This window comes from Sipha flava, unplaced genomic scaffold (genome assembly GCF_003268045.1).
Source record: "Sipha flava isolate LNK unplaced genomic scaffold, YSA_version1 166_pilon_pilon, whole genome shotgun sequence".
In the NCBI taxonomy this organism is placed as follows: Eukaryota; Metazoa; Arthropoda; class Insecta; order Hemiptera; family Aphididae; genus Sipha; species Sipha flava.
In genome coordinates, this window is record NW_020271849.1 from 463,106 (window position 1) to 480,603 (window position 17,498).

At 31.1% G+C, this 17,498-nt stretch overlaps 1 pseudogene; it reads left to right on the forward strand.

The window, feature by feature from the left end:
• The first annotated feature begins 339 nt into the window (after positions 1–339).
• LOC112679693 lies at positions 340–14,244 on the forward strand (annotated as a pseudogene).
• The last annotated feature ends 3,254 nt before the right edge of the window (positions 14,245–17,498 follow it).

Below are 17,498 nucleotides of genomic sequence, written 5' to 3' on the forward strand. Positions count from 1 at the left end.
ATTTAAGTACTAATCATATAGATCATATTACATATTCAAAGAGTAAATACGGTTAATTACGTGCTTCAAGGTCATTTGGTAATAAAATAGAAAAAAAAACCTCACCATTATTATTCGTTGATCTCGGTACAACTTCCTGAACCAAAATGTAGCCAAAATGCATAAGATTACTATTACTGTCTATGTATTGTTTATGTTAATCGATAATTATTAATAAATAGGTACCTGCAGCATAGGGAAAAAAAAGGAAAAAAAAAACCGGTAGAATTACAGACGTCAATAAATACTGTTACCTTAATTGTAGAAGGGGTATTCGACCGTATATGCGATGTTGTGCAAAACACGTTCAGTATAATTGCCATCAATGCAGTGCGTATAGTGTTTTCGCGTTCTACGAAGACTTTAACGATTTAACTGTGGTTTCTTTTAATATTGTTTCAAATGCAATCAAGAAAATTCCAGTAACTCAAAGTTCAAAAATATTTTAACAGGTAACACAATGATCTAATATAATGAATTAGTGTTGAATAAAAAAGTTGTTAAATTATTTTTTATGAAATTAAATATTAATAAGATAACAAGTGTATTGATTGGTTAATAATAATAATTAAAAAAACGAGCAAAACTCATAGATATCGGATGAGAAACCAATGTACTCATTTTTTGCTCTCAAAAAATGATTTTGAGAAATCGGAAACCATGTGATATGGTAAATCAATTTATATTTCTAAATGTGATTGATATAGTAAAATCAAATTTCTTAAAGAGATAGGTTGAACCATTATAGTTATAATTTTTTTTTTTTTTTTAAAAGGTTTTCCAGGCAGTTAAGTATAAAATATTAAAATGCTATATGTCCTTCAATTTTATCACACTACAAACTATTAAAATTTTGGAAAATTTCAAATAAGTAAAAATAATACTAATTTCGTTTAGATATTTCTATTTCAACTATGAAATGTTTTTAAAACGCTAATATAAAAACTCATTTACTGTTGTGTGTTGCTTTGATTATCACTCGTATTTAAAGAATAACAACCAAACTAATATTGTTTAATAGAAATTCGTTGAAATAATCTATTATATTTAAAATTTTATTTTGTAGAACTTATACAACTTTGTAGCCGATTTTTGATCAATTTTTGTAACCACGAAAAAATCTTATGAAATATCTTACATCCGGTTTTCAAGCCTTAAATATATAAATTAAGAGTTTTATACATTTTTAACTACATAAATTCGACAGATATTTGTGATTATTATTATTTTGTCAAATTTTAATATTGAAACGATCATAATTTTTTTTTATTAATTAGTAAATATATGAAAAACTCTGTATAATATTTTCAAGACTTTTATCTAACCAAAATAATTTTATAAACTTTATTCAAAAAAAGGCTAAGAAAACATGACATTTTCAAAAATATAAAAAATGTTCAAAAACAGTCTTAATCTTTATAAACATTTGGCAAATAGAGATGTAAACATTCAGAAATGTATCAAGTGTACACAATTTTTTTTTTTTTTGATTATGATGAAAAATTTGATTTTGTCGAAAACGGTTGTGCTATAAATAATACCGTGTTTTTTATAACATTTCTGAATTTTTTCTTAATTATTAAAAACACTGAACACTTGGAAAATTTGTAAAATTATACTCACTTTCTCCCGAATTACTAACTCGTCACTATTTTCAATATTTTATTTCTTTAATTATGATGATTAGAGGAATCCTTTTTGTCAAAAATCATATACACAGACAGAAACACTCACCGCAGAAAAACCAATACATTCCTCATTTCACTTAGAATCTAAAATATCAAAGGTGACTTTAACAGTGAACAATTTATTGATTGTATTCGTTTAAAAACATTTTATTTGAAATTGAACACCATAATATCGACGTAGCTATAGTTAAATAAATATATGATATTATTTAAAATTAAATAAACCACATTATACCAGTACGGGATTCAAATCGATGTGTCTCGAACTCGATTTGTTCTTTATCAAATCATTATTTTTTAAATGATTGTTTTTTTCTTATAAATGTAAATCTTTAGAGGCTTTGATTATATACTAAAGAAAATGCACAATTTTTTATGTTTCAGTTCACAAAATGTTTATCCGTAACGGTAATATAATATGTATTTTTTTTTTTCTTTATATATATAACCCGAATCGACAACAAAACGAGAACGAATCAATTACAGCGTTCCTACACGTAGTATATTCTTACACTATGCGCAACGAAAACCCCAGTACGCCTAATATGATATTACGCAAACGTAATTTTGAAATTTCTATAATTACGACATACTCGAACTGATTGTGATAAAATGCCTAAAAATTGGATACATTTGTTTGATTATATACATATTTTGTATTTCATTTTAATATTTTGACGTGTTATGGTTCGCTAATTAAAATATACCAGTGTATTTCGTTCAACAATATTCAGTGTCTATTATTTTTAAAAGTGTAGATCAGTTTTGAACATTTCACAATAACAAATTAACAATAAATATATAAATGTTGACATATACGATATGCGAGTACCCTTGTGCTACTGTAATATTATGTTAACCTGCTTTAAAATGATCAATGGTCATTATATTAATATTTTGGGTACTTACTGCTAGTATATCATTGTTATTTTTTTTCCTATAAAAATCAAAATATACATCATATTATCCAACCGGAAAAATCGCTAATTTTACATTACACACTTCCGAACAATTCCGTAACCAGGAGAAAGTTTTTTAGTTCCCAAAATTTTTATAGTTTAAATATAAAACTACATTTTTAACCATTGGATCAGAACATTTGTTGCAGAATAGTATTTAATGTAAATTTAATTATATTCATAGTAATTTTACATAAGGAACATAAAAATTATAGGAAAAATTATTTATTTCACCAAAATTATTAGAACCAGACTCTTCCGAAGAAAAAAAAATCTCGATTACAGAAAATAATACTTGAAATGATAAAAATCACTTTCAGGCTTTCGGTTTTATTATTTATTCAAACCTGCCAATATTGACAATATCGATATTAATTTCATAATATTAAAATTGATACATTATTTACGTATTATTTTATCATGGGTCGCGTGCTCAAAATCTCATTGGCCATCATAATGATTTATGTCTCAGAATCACATAACCGATCTCCCCCACGGAATCATCATGATGTATACCTATTAACAATCCCTCCTCACGAAGTATTATGTAAATTACGGGAAACAGATGATAACGTGAATAACAGTAACCGTGCATTATAATAATAGTATTAATAATAAACGACGAACAACTAGAATGGAAACAGCAAGTTTTCTGCGGAAATTACAAAAACACAACCGAATAAAAGGTCATAAAAGAAAAAAAACATCCTACCACACACACACATATATATATTTATATATAGAGTGGTAGGAGGTTTTTATATATATATACTCGTATATACTCATATTTTTTTTAATGTGTTTTAAAGGCAATAAATTCATGATCGTTATCGTTTCACACCAAGGCGATGCTATCCTCGCGATGATTGGTACTATCTGCGTGAATCTCATTATCATGTGTATACGAACAGTAGAAATAGTTGTATTGTATAAAATTATACGTATATATGCGAACTTCAAACGTTATAACCGCAGCATATAAAGTTTAGAAAAAAATGAATCATTGATCTTTGACCGAGACCTTGGTGCTTAATTTGTTCGCTTGGCCGTGGATTTAGGAGTAATTTTGTTCTCCACAGTGCGCTTAAGCTACACGACACCAATAAATTTAATAAATTGATGGGAATCAAGCAAAAAAATATTCGAATAACACATCGTAATACCAATCACATTAACATGTTTTTTTTTCAGACGTGAATAATAGCGCCGCGGAGGAAGAAAAAAAAATCGATTTTCATACCGAACGTTCTCGATTATAATGATCATGACCATTTGTTTAATCTGAACCACAACAACAATATGTATCTAAAAATTAATGTTCCGCCCGTCTTCAAACAGGTAATGTTTTCTAAAAATGTATTTAAGGTTTTTATTATTACATATTACAGCAGCTGCAGAGATCTTTATGACTATATAATAATTGTGTGTCTATATGATTAAAAATTAAATATTATAGGCATTTTTAGAATACTTTCTTATTTCGACGACAATAACAATAGTTAGGTTAATTTGTTTTTTCTAAAAGCTCTTCATACAGTTAAATGATCAAATGCTAAATATTTCCAAGATTAAAGTACTTAACTTATAATTAACTGACATCATTATAAATACCAAGTTATAAACTATCACGCGTCATTATTAATGAGTTATGAATGACTTATAAATAACAAGTAATCGAGTTAGTTAATTTGAACATGTTGATTTTTCCAATTCATTGATTTAAATGACCACAGAAAACTACAATCTCTTAGAAGCACAAACAAATTACTTTTAATAATATAATTTTGTATATAAATGAAAGATTAACTACAGATATGTATTGTTTAATTTTAACTGTTATGGCTAAATTTAAATGAAGCAATTAAACACACAAAAATTAAATCCAAACTATCCGAACTATAAAAACTATTATATAAAAACAATCAGAGATTACTTAATTTAATCTTTGGTTACATTCAAATTATGTGCGGTTTATGTCCTCTGGTTATACTACTATATTAAATCGTTATAGAACTCGATTATAGTCTACAGTCACGGACTGCATATAACATTTAATGTATTTACTAGAATTGTTTTTTACTATTTTTTATTAAAATCAATAATTTATTTACAATCTGTACAATCCGTGGTACGCAAATGGGAGAGGGGGGATAAATCTTTCTTAAAGAATAAAAAAAAAATCCAGATTTAAAATGGTTCGAATAAAAAATATGCACTTCATACAATTTTGAACGTGTGTATAATATGTACTATTTGTCAACTATCATGGATCACAAAAACATTAATTTTTCGCCCGAGAAAATATAAAAGACGTTTGATATTGACATAAAAACTAGCTTTACAATTTTATCGGGGGGGCCTCCTCATAAAAAAATGTACCCTAATTTTACGACGATTGTAATGAAAATAAATTCAAATATAACTTAATGCTTGAAGAGGAAGTTGCTCATTACTGACACAAAATGAGTGGATGTTTTATTTTATGAGAAGAGAGTAAATCTCTACACCAGTTCCTAACCAGGCGCAACGATGAGAGTAACCTAAAATTTGTTTGGATGAGAAATTAGTTATAATGAAATTTGAATAGGATGTTTTGTATCTTTTCGTTTTATTTTCATCTACTTCTACTGGAAATTTATTTAATTGTTTGAATCGGAAGCCGTAGCTATACGGAAAACAAACTATGCACAAAACATGCCTTGTAATGAAATTTCAATGGTTTATATTCTACCATAATTTTAGCACATATATATTACACATTCTTTTCTGAAAAAAACACTATGTTTCACACTTATAGTTTACTGACATCCTATCAAACTCCTAAAGTATAATTTTAATTATTAAATAATTTTGTAAGCGCTAAATTGTTTCCTGTACATGTGTATAACTACAATAATTGCACTCGAGTGAAATTATATTTAGTTATTATAATACAGTTAATTATACAATAGTGATCGTGTACGAAGACCACCGTAACATCTATTTATTTTTCAACCTCGCTCTATTTTTATTTCTGTTTCTGGTTACGTTAAAAAGTGTTAACCTGCACCGGTATATATTCAATGTGATCATTTTTCTAATCATTAACTTTACAGTAATACAACTCAAGACTATTTGTACGTTGCGCATAATTCTTCATTGTAAGTACTTCACTGTAATAATTTATTGGCCATTCAGAGGTATGAAATAATCGTAGTTCACGGTAAGTAAAACGCAAGCGCTTTATAAATATAATATCGTATTGCAATGTTCAATGAAATACACAATTCGCATAGTTTTGAACGGATGAGTTTATTGCAGTATGTTTATTTATACGTTCGATACACGGATGATATTGTTATAGAGGAGATGCATGCGCCGCAAAACCAAGTATGGATCGTTATCACGAAACCATCCATCTATGGAATAAAATAATACTTTGTACGTTTATGCAAAAACGAATAAATCTCCTTACTGACAAATCGACTTAATAGTAACCTTGCGTATACACTCAAATAATATGCAATGTAAACGCCTATCATGATAACTTTTTTGTGCTTCATAATTCGTACAATTGTTTTCGATGTCAAATGTTTTGGTGACGTCCAGAACGCACGATGACATATCAATATGGTACGGAAGCAATGGTGTAGCATGGGTTTCGAAAAAATATGAGCAAATGTAGATATTAGGAAGTCTACTGTTTTCTACATTTAATTAGAAAAAAAAGTACCTACAATTCTTTTTAATTTGATAAACTTAAGTTTAACTTAAAACAGTTGGAATATTAATCAAGTTAAAATATGTCACTGCTGGGTGGCTTCTTTCATCGATTAATTTATGTATATCGAAAAATTCAATACACTCGTACGCTTTTTGTAAAAAAAAAAAAAAATTACAGAATATATATTTCTGATAAATATAAAAAATAAAACAATTTAAATATAGATTATAATTTGATTGAAACAATAAATCAATTCTCCTTGGTTTTTTTATATGATCTTTAACTACTTCATTGCGGAAATAGTTTTTAGTGATGATCAAAATTGGTCTTGGTCTTGTAGTCTCGCAAGATTCTTGCTGCAAAACCATGACCAAGACCAAGACGGTACTAGTCTAGCAAGACCAAGATCAAAACAAGACCATCACTACAAGATTCTTGCAGTCTTGCAAATTTTTTTTTCCCCCGAAAACACATTAGTTATCTAGATTTCATTAAGTAATAATTTATAACAAAAATAATAAAAAATTATTTTTATTGTTATTACATTTTATCAGTATTCAAAGGAATGATGAATCATTGAAAAAATGATTAGAAATAATAGGAATTAATACTAAAAAATAATATAATATAGTTATTTCATACTTAGCAATTACTGAAAAAAATTTCTTTTTCCCAAATCGATGAAAACATCGAAAGTTGTCTTACTCATAAAATAATTAATGACTTATGTCCATAATACACTTCTACTTTGAATCGAATACACTAATAATTGCTAGAAGTCATTACGGACTAAGTAGATGTCATTTTGATTAGAAGTAGGTTTTTATTTTCGTTCGTAGCTTGTGTGATTTTTCCGTACTAGATATTGTGTACTTAAACTAGTGTTTTATACAGCATATCATTTCATTATTGTCGTAAACTAGTAGTCTGTTAGTACACCTTTATAGTTGTTGTTACTGTACCTTTAAAATTAGTGACATTGAAGATGTAGTGGACCGAGCGATAATGTGAATAAATTAGAAGATGTAACAAGAACTTAAAAAGTTAATTATGCTGATAAATTGATTCATTAAATACAAATTCAAGTAAAATAATATAAACATAATATTTTAAAATGCAGTTTTAAACGAGTACCAATAATAAAAATTAAATTGTTTGATTGTTTTAAATTATTAATATATGTACTATATAGTATATTGAACCTAAGTTATATAAATCTTAGAATTCATAGCAAAAAACCTACACAGCTATAACAGGTAGATATTTAGTTTTTTTTTTTTATATATTTTGTGAAAATAACAAGAGTCTTGCACTAGACTAAGATCAATACCAAGATTAAGGCGTATACCCAAAACTAAGACCAAGACCTAGACTAAGATTTTGAAAGTCTTGGTCTTGGTCTTATTTTGATCGTCACTTATAGTTTTATTGTTGAAATGCTTTGATTGCATAGTAACGGTCATCGGAAATGAGAATAATACGAACTATAATACGTTTTCTCGTAAATAAAACATGTGTTATTGTGATGTACGCAAAATCCTAAGTGCTTACAAAAAGTGTAAATACAAGGCCCCTTCTGCGACATTGAACTTGTAGTATCAATGAACTCACGTAAGCAGTATCAAAACGTTGGTAACACGACGGCATGACGCGCAAATACTAAGTATTAATAGAATGAAAATTGATCCGTCACCATCAAACGCGACGGTCAACGACCACAATATTGCTGTGTTTTTCGATATATCTCATATCCTTAAACACTTTATGATTTTATCAACACTAAAAATTAAAAAAAAAAAATTAAAAAAATTAGTCAACAATTTGATTTTAATTATAATTATAATATCATTATTAAGTTCTTATTTTTTTTAAGTGTAAGAAGTGCGCTTACAGTGATTATATTTAATAATTCCCCTATATCGTATCCCTGTAATCTCATCCCTGTGCAGGTGAATGGATTTTAACGCGTTACGATTTTGACGGTTGCAGATGTTTGCCGCGTCCGGACCGCTAATCGTGACGCTCGGTTCCGGGATGACCGTCGGGTTCTCGGCCGTACTCCTGCCGCAGCTCAAAGAAGATCGATCGTCCATCAGGATCAGCAACCATCAAGAATCGTGGATAGGTGAGCTTATAATATTTTTTTTCTTTCCTATGCATCAATAGCGATCATGTGACAACTACCATATCGGCTGTAACGGTAAAATATATCTTCAAAATAATATCAGAATACACGCTATCGGGTTACATAACACATACATTTTAAAAAACGGTGCAGTTAAACTGGTGAGATAGTAATAACGCTGCAGCCATAGGCGTGTCTGAAAATTTCGTGCAGGTATGACTAATAACATTTTTCATTAGGAAAATTGAAATTTTCATTTAGGATACGAAGACAAAGAGTGACGTATACACAATATACAACCAAGAGAACGTACGTAGTAATTGTAGCTACTACAGTAACTATAGCTAGTTTTAGTTAGCAAATTTTATGTGAAAATATTTATTATTTAGTTCTGTTTTATTTAATCATTCTTTTTACTTTTTAGTAATTATTTTTTAACGATTTAAGCATAAATTTAAAACAGAGCTGGATTTCGCAGGTCTGGCCATTGCCAGAGTGGCCATAGCTGTAAACATACCTATGGCTGCAGCATAGTAATAATTTAATGTATATAAACTACATAAATGCATAATGATCGGTTTTTAATCATAGCAATTATATATATATGTGAAATGGTGTTTTGCTCATCACCGTTAATCTCGGAAACTACTCGTCCAATCGTTATGCGATTTTTTTTTTTTTTTTATAATTATTACTTTGCGGAGAAAGCCTGTTCTCAATTCTCCGAGTTAATTGAGATTAAATAATTAATTCGACTAAAATAATGGTATCTCTATATCTGGTATATCTATAGTAAAATCAAAATTATTTTAACAAACTCTTAGACATAACATTTATATGTTGTGTTAATGTCTATGAAAACTCTTATTTAATAAAATCAAATAGGTTCATTAATATTTATAAATATCATGGGCATATAAGGGAGGAGTATTGATGATGGATCCCCCAATGGTCTTTTTTCTAATGGATTTTATGTTCATGTTCAACTGATTTTAAGAAATAATCAAGACTCATAAATTCTACCATGTACAATGTACATTGTACATATATTTTTGTAGAGATCCTAAAAATACCTATGTAAGCTATAAAGTTGCTATAAAGTTGTATTTATTATTTAATGTTGCATATTTTTACATATTTCGAAGTTTAAGTGATATTTTTTATTTTTTTATTTACCCTTGTGATTTTTTTTTAATAATAAGAAGAATTTAATCTTACCGGGAATATCACAAAACTACCAATATCGATATACAAATAGCAATATTTGTTGCTAATATAATTATTGATATACTTGAAATAGACTATCCGAGTAAGCAATATTTGGTATATTTTTCGTGCATAGTTAAGCACTTATATGTATGTTTATAAGAGTATATTATTGAGCTTATCACAAATTTTTTTAGAGCTACGAATTATGAGCCTTGGTAATAATTAATAAATATTTTGTTAACTTGTTATTATTTTCCAAACGTTACATATAATATGTTGTAATTTATTGTATGTTGTTTTTAAATAAAAAAAAGTTGTGTGGAGGCTTAATTCCTACTGCTCACTTTTTGATACATTTTAATGCCCCCCTTTCCCCAATAAAAATATAGAGAATGACTCTAATTCATGTATTTATATATGTTACGGTTAATGTTTAAATTTGTCAATTTCGTATCACAGAGTTGACGATGATTTGCATAATAACAGTACCAGTGTTAAATATTTTTTCTATAGTTCAAGTGAAAATATGTTGAACTTATTTATGCTTTAACAAAAAAAAAATATTAAGTACTTCGGCCGAACTCTTACGAATCCCACGATATATTTAAACAAATTAGAAGGGTAAATACAGGTCGGGTGTGTGCGATGCGTGCGATGACGTACGTCTGGTGCAAAAAAAAAAACAACTCAAAACTCATAAGTTAAACTGCAACAGGACGATCGACTCGTGTAAACCGCTTTTAATCTAACCCTTTGGAGTAGACTGCAGGTGCTCAGGACGTAGGATTTTGTTCGGCGCACGGACGTAAGCGGCTCGTATATATTGCTTGATGCGTAGTGTGTACCGGTATAAAATAAACGTATGTCCGATATTATACCCGGTATATTCGAGTATGCATAAACGCATTCAATAAGCCTGAAGTGGTAGCATTTTTAACGACCGGCTTTTTCGTTGTATTATTATAATGAAATAATTTTACACGCACCGAAAACTACAGTATACATTTATGCGTACATAATATTACAATAATAATTATTACGATCATTATTGTTATTATTTACAATGATTGTAAATTAATCGTTCATTTTCATTTTTCCCCTTCACTTTCGATATCAAGTATAAATATAAATATAAATATTATATTAATATTTACTCTCGTGTGCACGGGTACGTACTATATGGGCAGAACGCGATCGTTCGTTGTTTTCGAATCGAATGAGTTGAAACGTTTGTTGATGGAAAAAAACGATTGTTTTTCTTGTAGCTCCTCGATTTATACTAAATATATATGCGGCAAGCAGTCAAATCGCACAATTACATCGTTTATACATTAAATTTTGAATCGGACCGATAGCTAACCTACTTACACTACCTACGTGTTTGGTTTGTAACAGTGAATAATGGTTATTACCGATAAATGACAATGCCGGCAATATTATTATACGAAGTGCAATTTAATGTGTTCATTGCGGATAGTTCTTATTCCGACCAACACAGTGTGTGAATTAATTACGTTTAAATACTTTTTAAATTAATATCAATCAGCTTACACGAGATAATTTATTATAATATTATAAATCGAAATTGTGTTTGTAAAAATATCGAAAACGATTATAGAGTGACTTTCGTTTTGCTTATGAAAATAAGTAACTGTTTGAAAGACGTAATTGTCCGTTATCATAATTGCAATGTACACGCAAAACAATCTAGGGCTAACAATTCTTTGGAAATTTCGTTTCGTGTGGTGCACATTCTCTTTTAGTATTTAAGTGTCATGACTGCGACTATTATTCGATACACACATCATTTTTATTATTCAAAATGTATTAAAAAATATATTTTAATATACTCGTATATACTCCCGACAACGTGAATGTATCAGCTCTACATTCACTGCATTCGTGTTTCACGTCGCAGGCACATGGTTAAAATTGCGTTATTTTTTAAATATTCGAACAGGGGACAACAAACACTTAATTCATCACAGTAACTAATAAATAAATGGGAATAATAATAAAAACCGATTTAAACGACAGAATTACTATATGAAATAGATAGTAGTAATCACGGCGCAGAAGTAATACGCTTATTTACAAATGACGAACACCCGTTTTTCAGTGAACATTTAGTTAGTATCAAAATTTCAAAATATACAGTAGTACACTGCTGGTTAAGCACATGAACGCAACCTATAAGAGGGGGACCAGAGCCCCTTTAGCCCCCCTCTGGTTGCACCACTGGCCAAGTACTGCGCCGCGCAGAATTGTGCCGAACGTGTCCGATTAACACTTCGTTTTAATGTTCTCCGCAGCAAGCATGGCAGCGCTTCCTATGGCGGCGGGCAGCGTGCTGGGCGGCATCTTCATGGACCGGTTGGGCCGGAAGACCACCAACCTGTTGATCTGCGTGCCGTTCGTGCTGGGCTGGACGGCCGTGTCGATGGCCAACGGCGTGACGGGCGTGTACGTGGGCCGCTTGCTGACGGGCCTGTGCACCGGACTGTTGGGACCGCCGTCGGCCGTGTACATTGCTGAGGTGACGGAACAGCAGTACCGCGGCGCCGCACTCGCCATGATATCGTTCTCGGTGTCGGCCGGCATACTATTCGTGCACGCGATGGGCACGTTCCTCGGCTGGCGGCTGGTGTCCGCGCTGTGCTCCGTGGTCCCGTTCGCCGGATACGCGCTCATATGGTTCACGCCCGAGTCGCCCGCGTGGCTGCGCGACAAGGGCCGGCCCGAGGCCGCGGAACGGGCCGCCCGCCGGTTGACGGCGGCCGCGGGAAAACCGGCCGCGGCCGCCCCGTCGCCGAGGCCGCGGTCCGACGGGCCTCCCGCGGACCGCAAGCCAACGGTGCGCCAATGCTTCGGACGGCCGTCGTTCCTCGGGCCGCTGGCCATATTGTCCGCGTTCTTCTTCGTCCAGCAGTTCTCGGGCGTAAACGCCGTCGCGTTCTACTCGGTGACGTTGCTGAAACGCGTCAGCCCTGACCTGAACGAGTACCACTGCACGATGGCGCTGGACGTGATCAGGCTGGCCGTGTCCGTGCTGGCGTGTGGACTGACCAAGCGGTACGGCCGCCGGCCGCTGGCCGTCTTCTCGGCCGCGGGCACGTGCGCAGCCCTGCTGTGTCTGGCCGTTTCGGTCAACGACACCGGGACCGCGGCCACCGTCTCCACCGCCACCGCAATCCACGCGGTTCCGGCGCACACAGCCGCCGGCCTGGCACCGGTGCTGTCCATCGTGGCGTACATGGTGTTCGTCAACATCGGTCTGGTGCCGTTGCCGTGGATCATGTCGGGCGAGGTAAGACATCTTTCTCACGATCCCTCGGTTAGGATAGCCTTAGTGGAACGCAATTGCCGTTTAAAAAAAATAACGGGTTCGGCGTTCGAAACAATGTTGAGCGATTGACTATATAAAAAATTCGAACTCAATACGATGCGTATTAGATGAGATGATCGAATGGGTGTTTGATAAGCCTGTTTACTTTGAATGGTGGTTTAACACCACCCTCCCCTACCAATTGGCCCTATATATTTTTATTTATTATAAGTTCTTGCAGCAACTCAAACAAGCATCAAAACTTAGAACATGTATTATAAATTAATTTTTTTAATTTTTATTAGTACATATTAAAAAGTCAGTAAATTCTGTAGTACGTAAAGTCAATTTTTATGTCTACTTATGTATCCTGGCTTATATAACCTGGCTCTACCAGTGGCACAACCTGTCTGGCCTGATCTCAGATATAACAATAGGTACAGTCTCATTCTTCGTAAGCAGAATTATTTTTCAAATTAGTTTTGCTATTGTGTTATACAGTTTTAAAATATAGTAATTAGTTCATATTAATTATTATTATTTATTTTTTTTCTGAGATCTCATTTTTTTTATGCCCTACCTTATAATTGTTAGTCTCCCACTGACCCTACCTAAAAAAATAAATGCTGGCCCTATTACTGAGAGACTAGGGATGTATATAAATACATTATACATAGGGACTTGTCAAAAACCGTCATTACCTTTTTATTCGTAAAACTAACATTATTATGTCTTTTCAGATGTTTCCCGCGTATTGTCGCGAACTCGGCAGTGGCCTGTCCACGTGTTTCGGTTTTACCATGTTCTACATCGTGATTCAAATCAGTCCATATCTGCTGACCAACATCGGCACATCGATGACCTTTTACATATTCGGTACTGTGTCCGGTATTGGCTCGATTTTCCTTTACTTGTGTTTACCGGAAACCAAAAACAAAACAATGAATGACAATACAACGTAATCTGAACAAAATTACATCACATAGTTCCTGGACAGAACGGCCCTGCACGGTGCTAACGTTCGCACTATTTGGCCAAGAGATCTCGCTGAGAGTGCAAAATAACACGAATATAGATACTCGAAATTTACTAAACAACGTTTAAGTTATATCAGCACATGTATTCGTTTTTGTTTTTATAGTACTCATACGCTATCGCGAAATAAGATATAATTTAGAAATTTATTGAAAGTATAGTTTAAATATTTAAACGCTCCCAATAATACATAAGTATTATTACTGTACCTATGGCATTTTTTATAATTTATTATTTGCAATCAATGATTTGTCACAGATGACCAAAACATTATTGTAATAGGTATACCTAGATAATATATTCATACAGAATAAATTGTATTTTTATTCATTAGAATATGCAATTTAAGATACTTATAACATTAGATTATTATATTATTAAATTTTAACTAATTTTAAAAAAAATTACATTATGATGTTTTCTTAGCTATTTTTCTAACAAAATCAATATAATTATTTTGATTTGACAAAAAGTGTTCAAAATGCGATACAAAATTCTTCATAAGTATAAATTACTAATTAAAGAAAAACAATGAGCTTTATACAGTAGCATTATTAGGGTTTTTATAAAAAATGAATGTATGAGCGTTTAAATATTAAATTTTGACAGAACTATAAAAATCACGAAAATCCGTTACATTATTGGCAAAAATTATTTATTGAGCGTTATAAAAAGATACGTTGACGAAATCAGATATTTTATCAAATTTTCATTAAACGATATTAGTTATTTAGTTAAAAACTTATTATAGTTTCGAAATGTTTTGAATAATATTTATATTATAAACATAAGCACTTGAAATTTTTGATTTTCAGATGTGTTGTGTTACTGTTATAGTTTATCGTATACCCATATGGCAGGGATGGCCAACCTTTCTGTACCCACGTGTCAAATAAAAATGTTATCTGGAATTCATTTTCCCTGTGTGTCAACTAATCTGATAACAATTTTTTTTAATTTAAAAAATGGTTATATCAATGACTTGAGTGATAAAAAAAACAAGTCAAAAATTATATTATTAAACAATTTAAATATGACTTATACCTAATCTAACTTGCACGTGTATTGCCTAATATACCTGAGTGCCTCGTTTTGAGTGTACCTATGATTGTAGGTTAGTACTTACATACTACTTTTTTTTTTTTTTAATGAGAAATTTGAGACTACTTAGACTATGCAATGGTACAAAAGTAAATTATTTTGACGAGCTGTGACACTGGAGAAACTATTTTAATACCAAGAATACCTATTATACTCTCAGATGTACCTTTTCAGTTTAAACATATTTAATTTCCCAATAAATTAGCATTTGGAATGACTATAAATAAAGCACAGGGACAAGCGTTGCTGGAATTAACACAAGCGTTCAATGTTTTTCTCATGGAAAACTGTACGTTGTCCTGTCACATGCGTTTCCAAATCAAATTAGCCGTTTAACCGTTTTCAACAAAGAGATTTTAATCTTTGAATTATTAAAATATTGGCATAATTTATATACTTAGCTTTATCCATAGTTATGCCCACAAAATGTTCATACACATTTACAAAAACTCTATTTTTTGCGGTTTGCAGATTAAATCTATTAAAAAATAAAAATTAGCAATAAACATCAGTTTTTCTATTAGCTCTGGCAATATATTTTTATTTTTTTTTTATTCATTACATATTATTTTGTTTAACAACAAAAATGATAATTTAAAGGGTATTTGACTTGCAATTGTTTTCACGGGCAACGCCGTGCTGGTTCGGGGGCTAGTTAAAATCGCGAAAACATTAATAGCGAAAAGTAAGAAATATACCTGGATATACCTTTATAATATAATAAGTAATAATAAATATTAAAATCAAAATACTATATAAATTAAAATTAAAATTTGATATTTTTCCTAAACTTATGTAAGTATAGAAAATACATCATCACACATACTATTATCACAATATATATATATATAATATATAAATCTTGACAGCGGTTAGGTTTAAACCACGACTTATCATTATTACGTGATCCAAGATGCAGATAGTACAAAATTACACTATTGATTATCTAGTATTATTATATTATAAAGGTATACTCACAAACGAAAATAATTTCTTTCTTTTCGCTATTAATGTTTTCACTGTTAAAACATTTCGCGATTTTCACATGTACTCTGTTGGTTCATATGATATACAGCCAGTATATTCAGTAAAAAAGATAATAATTATTATATAAATTGTAATAAATAATATACATAACTTTTTAACGTTATGAATTCCAGCGACGAACCGTTTCGAACTAACGTTCGTGTATATAACTTGACATTATTCATCAGAACTACGAAACTCCGGCGGCGTAATGTCATCGATTCATGTCACCGCGATTATTAGAAGGACCGCAGCAGGTAAAGTATGTTAAACAACAACAACAACAACAATTCATCAAAATTTACCTCGCAGAATTCTCATATAAATCGATATGTTACATCAAAATTTTTCGATTCTAAGAATTCTGGCGTTGAAAAGCGCGACAAGCTGAAAATCGATGGAAAATATATATCTTACGAGTATTTATTTTAGATTTAAAATAACGTTCTGAAGATAATTAGATAAAACCCAGGTTTTGAGGATGGAAGAAAATTTCAAAACAATCTTCATACGGACGCTCCAAAGAGTATACGTTTACTAGTTTCCTCAATAATTTTAAAAAAATCCTGTATAATTTATGTTCTCTTTCAACTGTTTTCATGCCTTGAATATTATTGAATAACATTAAAATGCTTTTTTTCTTTTATTAAAGCTTGTTTGATGTTTTCATATTGATTTAACTTTATTTTACCCGTCATTGTTAAAATGTAATAATAAATAAATATAAAAAAACCAACAACGCTGAGTACTGTTTAGGGGAAAAAAATAATTATATCACATTCACAAATACCGTGGTTCGTAGTTGCTAACTAATAAACAGGAAGTTCTATCATATGCTTGTATAATTTTTGGAAAGTCTTTAAAGTACATTTAAAGTAAGAACAAATTTATTTTGTACATCCCCAATATTGTAAACGAAATTTTGTTTTGCTAAATTTTGCATATTTACGATTTTTAGTGCTATTTCACTAATTTAGAATTAAAAGTGCTTTTTACATGCATATTCTTGAATATATAAGGAAACAAAGAAAATTTTATAAAAATAAAAAAAAATTGTAGACAGTTTGGTAAGAATTTTCATTTCTTGTTCCATTGTAAGAACAATACATTTACGTTTATTAGACATTATAGACATCAACACTCGTAATACGTATAAAGACGTGTACACGGTAAAAACCTAAACTAGACTGACTAGCAGTGGCTAAATTATATACTTTTTCGTACTGCACACTTAAGGATTTTGTCACACTTCCCTTTCAAACGTTAACAGTAATGGGTAACACGGTTA